Raw genomic sequence first — 9823 nt, 5'->3', positions numbered from 1 at the left:
ATTCACCATATGACTTTATTAAGTATCATACAGTGTGTTCAAATATTTTCTACTAGGCTTTATCTCACCCTATGTAGAAACCAACTTTCAAGTGCTGATGGTATGCCTCTGCCAAGGACTTAGCTTGGGAGGATTGTGGAGCTGAAGGCTCTTTTTGTTTTTTTTTTTTTTATTATTGTAAATATCTTTTGTACAAGCCTCGGGCTTTTTACTTATTTTGGGCTTGACCTACTTTTGTTGTAACCAAGTATGGTACTGGAAATATGTAGCTACTAGGGCATAAACTTATTTGTATTTCCTTTTGTTTCAAATTATTTATACATGTCATATGTTATAGATTTAGGATCTAGGATTTATGAATGTATACATGCATATGACATCTTTTATACTATTACAAAGAACCAATGAAATGTTAATGTTTCGTAAGTTTCCACTTTTCCATTGTATGTCATGAGGTGGTTAGTTGTTATGATGTTGGGGCGTTACAGGCTCAGTTCCAGGAGTACCGGTTAACTTTTATGAGTGGTGTAATTCTGGTAGCAATTTGTATTTGTTTAGGAATTGGTTTTTTAACATGGTTTATCCCCTGGAAACTTAATTATGAATTTGTTGCCCATTGACAATGAGTCAACAAGCTCTTGAAAGTTTTATCTATGGTTAATTGGGTTTTAAGTGGGACCGTTATGGCCCTTCCAGTCTTCCTAGAAACTTTCCTGACTTTGTTCGATTTTGAAGTTAGTGGTGAGATTAGTTTTGAATTAAATTTCAATTTTTTGGGATTTCGTAGTGTTAAATTGGTTTCTACAGAACAGAATAATTGAAATTTTGTTGTAATTTTTAGAAACGGCTTCAAAGGTGACAATAGAAAATGTTGTTCCACTTGACAACCTTAAGCCTTGCGAGGTTCTTAAAGGAAGATCAAGTGTGATTAGAGAATATCATAAGATTGCATGATAATATCTTTGAATTAACAAATGTAAAGTTCTATCAAAAAAGACAGTTACACTACCTAAGGTGATTGATTTTTTAGTTGTTAATCAGAGGCAATTTGTCACTACCCAAACTCGCCCCTATAGATTTAGTGTCGTAACCGACTAGTAATCCGAGATTACCAAAGGCCTTCCTGTACAAATCAAAATAATTGGGGCTAGCAGAAGCTTATAATATAAACCAAATAGTCTATTGAGCTGTGATAACTATATGATCAAACACATAATTACGTTAATTTACCCATTTAGTAATACATACATCACAACAGGTACAAAACATTTATATACATATATACATATGTCAAAATCCCATCATCTTGATCAAAAACTTGTCAACGGTCTTCTAGACCTAGGCTCAACTCGGAGGCACCGAAACAAAACTCCAAAGGCTTTAAATGGTGGCTCAGCTAAAGGGTTCCTTCTAGGCTTGCTCTCTATGTCGCTCACCTACACATAAATATACACACAGTGAGCTAAAGCACAGTGAATAACATTAAAGTAAAGGGGTGAGTGAATGAATTCCAAATATCATATCTGTAAAACAAATCATATTGTAGACGCGCCCGCGTGGGGCCCTCGCTACAGTTCGGACTCGATTTGTGTCACGGTTCTTAATCTGAACCAAAGAGTCCAAATCTGGCAAATCGTTTTGAGAAACAAATTTTTTTGAAAGAAGTACCAAACATAGACTGCTTTGCCAGATACAGAGTCGCCACCTAAATATTTTAAAATGGGAGAATTTAGGAAATCCTGACTCGGGGCCAAAGGCCACGTGTCCGTCATCACCAAAGTTGCCTCGGCTCGGGAACTTGGGTACGATTGGGGAAGGTCAGCTATGAGCACCCCCTCTCGCCCGATCCAAAGATCGGCCTCTACTAACCATGATATCCGTTTTTGAAAACGTTATGTGTTCTTATCCCGATTATTAGCCTAGAATTACTATGTTATGCCCACAGCACAAAAGTGTAGACTAGATTGCCTAATTTAGGAATAAGCATTGCATATCCGTTTGTTTTTTGGAAAAATTTTTTGGAATTTGCTACTCGCGAGTAGGCTAAAACACGGATTTCAATGAGCCATTCCAACTCAAACAATCCAACCTTCACCCACAGGCATTCAAGCAGTTATATCACATAAGCAGCTAGCCTCATGGTAATCATGCTATCATGGCAACACCCACACGCATGCAAGGATGCTAAAGCATAAATACTTACATCGTACTCCGTGTCAAAACAAAGAACTCGTTAGCAATCAATGCATGATCCAAGTCCATGTTTAAATGTCTAATGCAACGCATACGGAATGTCACTAGAGTAGGTTCGGCTATTCTATGAATGACATGTGAAAATGCACAAGTAGCATGTATTCAAGTTAGATTTGAAATACCAATGCAGTTAGCATGATGCGCCGAGCCCGGTGCATGCAATACTGATGAATGATGCACGCATGCATAGCATAAGGTATGCTAAATTAAACATGTCTTATTACTAACCGTCAAAGCAGGTAAGTAAAAGAGAGAAAGAAGTGGGGGTTGGAAGACATGCACACACTCACCCACACTTATTACAAATTCACCCTCGCTCGGAGGGGCCAAAAGAATAATACAATTCGAATAATGAATTAACTATCCTAGCTAATTAATTATTACAGACCAACATTAATTAATTAAACAAATTAATTAATTTAAGAAAGCAAGAAAAAGGGCCTCGGGAAGAGGGCTCAATGCACGCGTGCTCGGGTCTTGCTCGGAAGTACACTGCCATGCGCAAGCTGCCTCTGTTTTCCCTGCTATACTCCTCTGAAGACTGCTAAAGTCTCAAGATGTGCTTACTGGATGTTGAGGAGTGCCACCGGCTGGAGGGAATCATCACCGGCTGTGATTTGGTGTCCATCGGCACACAATGAATCCATCGGCCACCGATTTATTGCCGGTCGGCACCCTATGCAGTCAATCGGCAAGAAGTTCCTGCAGAACCTGTTTGACAGCAGCAGAGGACAGAACTTTGCATGGCAATGCAATTCAAGCCATATATGCACCAATCATGTCCCTTATCATGTGAGTGAGTCGAAGGGACGTACTCCTTGGTTCTCAGACCATCAATCGCGCATTTCCATGCGTGATGGCCCAAAGGACCAAGTGTGCATACTTTGATGTCAAATGCAATGCAAACCAACAAACCAAAGCCCAATTCCTATCACTAGATCAAGGAACAAGACATGCATGCTAGATGCAATGCAACCTAGGCATGCAAGCTAAGGATGCAACATGGGAATGCAAGATGTACATGCAAGCATGCAAACAAACATGCAAGGTAAGAATGCAAGCAAGCAAAGGATGGACTTAAGCATGATTTAGGCAGCTCTAATTAGGCCCAAAACAGTGGCCATAAGTGCTATGAAATGAGGACTAAACACACATACACACATGCACATGTTAAAGGGCTAACACTCAAGCACAAAAGGGCAACTCTCAAGCACACTTGAAAGAGGCATAACATGGACTAATGGCATGCAAGGTGAGCATTGAAAATCATGTTACAAAAGGTGCTAAGCCAATTAAACAAGATAAACAAGGCATGCAAACAAAGCCAAAACCCAAGACAAGCCAAGAGGCTTAAACCAAGACTAAGTCAACCAAGCCTCACAAGGCTAAGAGGACTTAAAATAGGTCTAATGCAAACCTAAACAACACCCAAGGGACACCTAGATGGCATCTAAGTGGCTCAAATTCAAAAGCATGCACAATGACCAAAACATGGAGCATGCAAGACAAGCTTTCAAAGCTTCAAAGAGGCATCCAAGGCAAGCATACAAGCATGTTAAAGGGACTGAAATAACATGGCAAATGGTCCCAACCCACTAAATTAAGGCAAGGATGCATGCTATACATTCACACACTTAAGGCCAACAAACCAAAAATGCAAAGGGGCTATACTAAGCATGCCAAAGTCGACCCAAACAACTAAGGACAGACCTCAAACATAGCAAAATAAGCACAAAAGCTTTACAAAGCCAAGCCTAAAACATGCTAGAACAATGGTTTACAACCTAAGGCATGTTAAGGCAACAAAGTGGCATTACAAGGCATGTATGCTAAGCAAGCATGGTGTACCAAAACCAACTAAAAACAGAGGCATATTATGACATAATAAGCACAAAAATCAGCTAAGGCATGGTCAACAAGAGCCTAAGCTAGGTGCTCCCTCAAGAGGCAAAAAATGGTCCTTTTCAAGGACAACAAGGAGAGGGGGTAACCTTCTCCTTCTTGGGACCTCAAGGCACCATCCTCACCTCTGAAATCCCTCAAGATTTCAGTGGTGAGGAGGCCCAAACACCAAGGTCTCGGAGCTTACACAAAATGGCACAAAATAGAGCCTTACAAGGCTTAAGAGGGGTCAAACAACCTCAAATCACAAAACACTATAAACAAACTATTTAGAGGGCCTAAAAACAGTTGCAAGGTAGGTAAAAATACAATGCAAAAATGGGGAATAAAGGGACAAACTTCTTACCCTTGAAGACCTTCTTCACAAATGGTGGACCAGCTGCTTCCTTGAGCTTAAACCAGCCCCAAAACTCCAAGAACAGACCTCTGGTCCTTCAGAACCAAGAAAAGGTGTAACACTATGTGTTTGTGTGCAATAGTGAGCCTAAACACACACTAAACACAAGAGGAAGAGAGATATAGAGCTAGGATATAGACAAACCCTAACCCTAGAACTCAAACCCTAAAATGGCTGTCTAAAATGTCTAACCTCTTTCAACAAGAGAGAAGACCTCTCTTTATAGAGCTTTTTGTCTTGTAAAGCTTACAAGACAAGCTTCTAAAGAAATAGATCCCCCCGTACACGTGTATGGAGGGGAGCCAAATGCAAGACAGTTGTGTCAAAATATCTACAAAAGTAGATGCACAGTAGTCGGCCGGCCAAAGATGCAATTGACCAAAAAAAGATAGCCGACCAGCCATCTATAGTGCCGGCCGGCCAAATATTTGGCCGGTGTCCACAAAACACAGCCGATGGCCTCAAGCCACGGCCGGTGATGGATGGGGATGGTCTACAAGCCCTACCCTGCCTCTCAAAGGCAAAACACAAGTGTTTGGTGTCAAACCAAGCACAAAATAGTCGAGTCGAGAGGTCCTGCAACGAGGCGCGTTGCCAAGGCTTCCGGGAACTCAAGACGAACACAAACATAGATAATCACCGAGTGTTCAAATTGTGAAGTCCAAGTCTTGAGGACGGTCAAAAATGGGGTGTCTACACATATCACAATCATTCTCTTATCTGAACATAATAATAGTATATCCAACAGAACAGAACATATCGTCTTCTGACTAGAATAATTTGTTTCAGATACCAATTAAACACATCACCATTTTGTCAAGTGGCTAATGAGATCTCGTAATCTCATATATGTCATGGACCCGCATTAACATGTTGTCCCCTATGACTTGGGACCGTTTTTTGGATGCCATAGTAGATTCAAAATTGGATAATCGTTCACTCAAGCAAAATAACATTTCAAAACACATAACATATCCAATAGCAATTTTAAATATATTTCATATGAACATATCTTTACAGTAATGTTACTCACATTGCTTGGTCAGTGATACACCTCAACAGCTCAACTTGCAGAAACATACACAAGCATAACATTTCATAACATATTCAATTTATACGATCAATTCATAAACTAATTTGATTCATCCATTACTTATTCACTAAAACATTCAAAATCAGATAATCGTTCACTCAAGCAAAGTAACGTTTCAGAACACATAACATATCCAATAGCAATTTCAAATATATTTCATATGAACATATCGTTACAGTAATGTTGCTCACAGTGCTTGGTCAGTGATACACCTCAATGGCTCAACCTATAGAAACATACCTACATATAACATTTCATAACATATTCAATTTATACAATTAGTTTGTAAACTAATTCGATTCATCCATTACTTATTCGCTAAATTATTCCTATTATTTCCTTCGTGTTCATGCTATGCATATGGATGTGAATTACACGTAAAAACCATGTAAATGAAGGTCCAGAAGTCAGAACAATGGAAAGAAAATGAAACCAGAAAAACTACCATGTTGGCCGCACTTGGGGTGGTCTTGGTTGCTTGGCTGCTCATGCGGTGGCCCTGTAGCTAAGCAGAATGAAATTTGGTGTTGGAAAAGGTTGGTCGCTCGTGCAGTGACCCAAGCTACACAAGCAGTCTCGGTGCAAATGCAAGTCGAAAACCTGCTGAAAAAACAGAATTTTCCCTTTGTAAAAACCAACTTCACTTTTACGAAAATCAAAGCCCAAAACCCTCAAAAACATCTTAAATTTCATGTTTCCAACACCAAACACAAATCATAACTTTAAAAACAACTCAAATGTTCAATTCAAGATCAACTTCTTTGAGGAAATTGTAAAATCATAACATATAAAACTTCAACTCAAGCTCTATAGCAATTCCTTTGAAATCATAAGAGGCCATGCAAGAAAACAAGGTTGTGATCATGATTTACATGAGATTATGCCATGCATGTTCCAAATCTTGAACTAATTCCTACAATCCACCTTTTTATGTACTTATAAGTGAACACCATGGATTTACACCTCCAAACCCACAATTATGTATGGTCTCTTACTAAACAAGCTCAAAGTCAAGAGATTTGGAGTGTAGATGACTCAAAGTAAAGAAAATAGGAGAGAAATCTTACCTTAGATGGATAATTTGTGGAGATTGCCTCTAGGTTTTCCATGTTCTTCTTTTCTCTCTCTTTTTTTTCCATCTATTTTCTTCTTTCTTCTCTTAGTCTCTCTCTCTCTCTGATTTTTTATTTTGTTGAGTCTAAGGCTCAACCAAGGTTCTTATACATATATATAAATTAAATCCAATTAATTCATTCTGAATTAGATTTTTACAAAACTTTATATTAGGCTCTAAAAATCATGTTGATTGCAGATATTTAATCGGTTTTGGTTTCTGGCACCTCTAAGACCTTCAATTTCCAGTTTAAAGTTGTAATTTCAACAAGTTTTTCTCCAATCAACAGATATATAGGCACATCTTTCTAATTCACATACAATTTCTCATCAAACACATAATCAATTAACACATAACAATGCAATTAGATGACTAATTAATCAGATGCATGTCCGGGTCATTACATAATTAGTATGTTATTCTTGTGTCAATTATAGCATGTATGATTGCTATGTAACTTTGCTTGAAAGCAAAGATGAGACAACCAATTAGGGGTAGGTGAATATATTTGTTGAATTTTTAAATTCCAAATATATTCTTAAATTGGTGACTCCTAGTGAGTGTAAGATCATTGATCACAGAAATAGAAAACTGGTGGTTCCTAGGAGGTGTTAGACCACTGACTATACATTTATAAGACTGTTAAGACATGATGGTTCCAAGTAGTAAAAGAGTCTACCAATCATATGTTAAGACATGATAATTCCTAGTAATGAAAAGGTCTACTGATCCTACGTTAAGACGTTGTGATTCTCAGTAGTGGAGTGACTACTAATCACAAGTCAAGACATTGTGATTTCTAGTAGTAGAAAGTCTATTGACCATATGCTAAAAAATTAGTGATTCCTAGTAATAAAACTACTGGCCATGTTATGGAGTTTCGAATAGTAGACTATTGAACACTGGATTTTTGTTTTCTAATAGTGAGGCTATTGACTTCAAATTAACTGGTTGGACCAAATATGTTTTGGTGCCTTGAATTCGAAAAATATGTAATTCGGTAGATGACGGTTTGGAAATGTGTTTTCTGTGATATGATTTTGAGAGTTTCATAATCATTGTGATACAAGGAATTGTTTAAAGACTCTGTATGAATTTTTGGAGAAGCTGGGGAGCCTTCATATAAATTCTACAAATGTGAGCGTGTCGTGCAAAATGTGGCAATGCCTAAACCAAAGCAAGTAGGATAGACCTGAAAATTCGTTGACTTTGTGTTCAACAGTTATGCGCATCATAGTAGTGCATATTAGTTTCTTGTGGACCAATCTAAAATTCAAATTTACACAAGAACACTATCATGAAATTGAGGTAGTAATTTTTATGAGGAAAGAGATAGGGCTAGAAGATGGTAAAAGGTAAGGACTTTAAAGTTATTCTGTCCAATCTTCTTAAACCTATATGGTGGCTAGTGTGGCTAAAAGCTTATTTGAAGCTGTGATTTCTTAGAAATAAGTTATTAATTTAACTTTATCTTGCGTATGTAGTAAGCCTTGGGATGCTAGTGACTGAAAGCCAATGAGATAGGCATGTTATCATAGGATACCGGCAAAGAGAATGTCTAGATTACTTTGATATGTGATCACTAGTTATAGTGAGTGTGATCGCAATTGTGCGAAGTCTAGAGATACATCAAGATAGATGTTCAAATAGCTTTCTTATATGAAGATTTAGTTGAATAAATCTTTATGGAGCAACCCGAAAGGGGTTTTTTCCTATAAGCTTGTCAAATCATTGTAAGGTTTGAAGCAAGCCCTTAAGCAATGGCATAAAAAGTTTGACAACGCTACGTTGTCGAATGGGCTTAGAATCAACGAATGTGACAAATGTCTATATGTCAAAAACACCAACAGAGGTTATATCATTTTGTGTCTATACGTTGATGACATACTCATTGTTAGTAGTAATGATGAAATGATTAGAACTACCAAGAAATTGTCTAAGTTTGACATGAAATATGCGGGCCTTGCAGATGTATATCTGGGAATTAAGATTTCTAGAACATCTGATGGTTTTATACTTTCTTAGTCTCATTACTTTGATAAGAGTCTTGAGAAGTATATGTCAGATACAACTGTGTTAAAGATTATGGTAGATTTCAATCTCCATTTGACCAAGAATAATGGACTATTCTCGGATCATAGGAAATCTAAGTATTCGATAAGGCCAGATGTAGCCTACTCAGTAAGCAGGCTAGGTAGATACATAAGTAATCCCAATGCCTATCCTTAGAAAGCGATTGTGCATCTATTAAGGTACTTACAATGTAATCATGATTATAGGTAGCATTACACTTGATATCTAGTTGTACTAGGAGGCCCACGTACTGGATATCTTGTCTATTAGTGGACTAGTTTTCACTTTTGAAGGTGTAACTGTGTCTTGGCAATCTTCCAAGCAGATGTGTATCGCGAGATCAACGATGGAGTCAGAATTCAGTGCTTCAGATAAAGCTACTAAAGTAGCTAAATGGCTTTGTTGTTTTCTTGAGGATAATCCAGGTTCATAGAAACTTGTGCTAGGAATTTTGTATACTTTATGATGACCAATCAAATATTGGTAGGGCACGAAGTAACAAATATAATGGAAAGTCTAGACATATCCATTATAGATATAATTTCATACAATAGCTACTCTCTAGTGGTGTTATCTCTATAGACTATGCGAGGTCTAAAGAAAATATTGTGGATCTGCAAACCAAACCATTAAATCGAGAGTTAGTAGAAAAGTCATCAAAAGGAATAGGATTAAGGCCTTTAGCGAGTGTTACCAAAACGGAAAACCCAACGTAGTTGACTGGAGATCCCAAGATTTAGGTTCAAAAGGACAACATAATTGTGTGTAATGGGTGAGTCACTGAAAGGTAAATCCTCTTGCCTATTTCTTTATACAGTGATACCTTGTGGGGTGGAAGGTTAAGCTGTATGATGTGAATAGTCAACCGTGGTATAGGGAGATACCTTATGTACATCACCTATGTGTGTGCAAAGTGGGGCGGCTTCTTTAAGAATTGACGAGGCCGAATTCTTTAAAAAACACTCATGGAACTAGGCAAGTGTTCTAGGGC

The sequence above is a fragment of the Camellia sinensis genome, chromosome 3 (genome assembly GCF_055761805.1).
Source record: "Camellia sinensis isolate YWXY chromosome 3, ASM5576180v1, whole genome shotgun sequence".
NCBI classification, from domain to species: Eukaryota; Viridiplantae; Streptophyta; class Magnoliopsida; order Ericales; family Theaceae; genus Camellia; species Camellia sinensis.
The sequence above is the reverse complement of the archived record's forward strand: the minus strand, read 5'-3'. Positions refer to the sequence as shown.